The following is a 668-nucleotide window of genomic DNA, read 5'->3' as shown; positions in this document are numbered from 1 at the left end:
GTCCAGGGCCATGTCCCCAGGGAGAGGGGACAGGGATGGGGACGAGGACAGGGATGGGGACAGGGGGCCATGTCCCCAGGGAGAGGGAACAGGGATGGGGACAGGGGGCCATGTCCCCAGGGAGAGGGAACAGGGATGGGGACAGGGGGCCATGTCCCCAGGGAGAGGGAACAGGGATGGGGACAGGGGGCCATGTCCCCAGGGAGAGGGGACAGGGATGGGGACAGGGACAGGGAGCCCAGGGCCACGTCCCCAGAGAGAGGGGACAGGGATGGGGACAGGGACAGGGAGCCCAGGGCCACGTCCCCAGAGAGAGGGGACAGGGATGGGGACAGGGATGGGGACAGGGGGCCATGTCCCCAGGGAGAGGGAACAGGGATGGGGACAGGGGGCCATGTCCCCAGGGAGAGGGGACAGGGACAGTGGGTCCAGGGCCATGTCCCCAGGGAGAGCCAGGTGGACATCCCCAGGAGGCAGAAGGGACAGGGGTGGGGACAAGGGACAAGAATGCAGAAGGGGCCAGGGACAGTTCCCCACGGTGGGAGTGGGCTGGGGAAGGGGACAGGGATGGGGCTGGTCCCAGAGGGATCCCGGGGCCGTGTCCCCAGGGGAAGGGACGGGGAAGGGGACAAGATGGGGACAGCCTGTGGCGGGGGGGCCCCCCCACC

Source organism: Aptenodytes forsteri, unplaced genomic scaffold (genome assembly GCF_000699145.1).
Source record: "Aptenodytes forsteri isolate BGI_AS27 unplaced genomic scaffold, ASM69914v1 Scaffold419, whole genome shotgun sequence".
NCBI lineage: Eukaryota > Metazoa > Chordata > Aves > Sphenisciformes > Spheniscidae > Aptenodytes > Aptenodytes forsteri.
The sequence above is the reverse complement of the archived record's forward strand: the minus strand, read 5'-3'. Positions refer to the sequence as shown.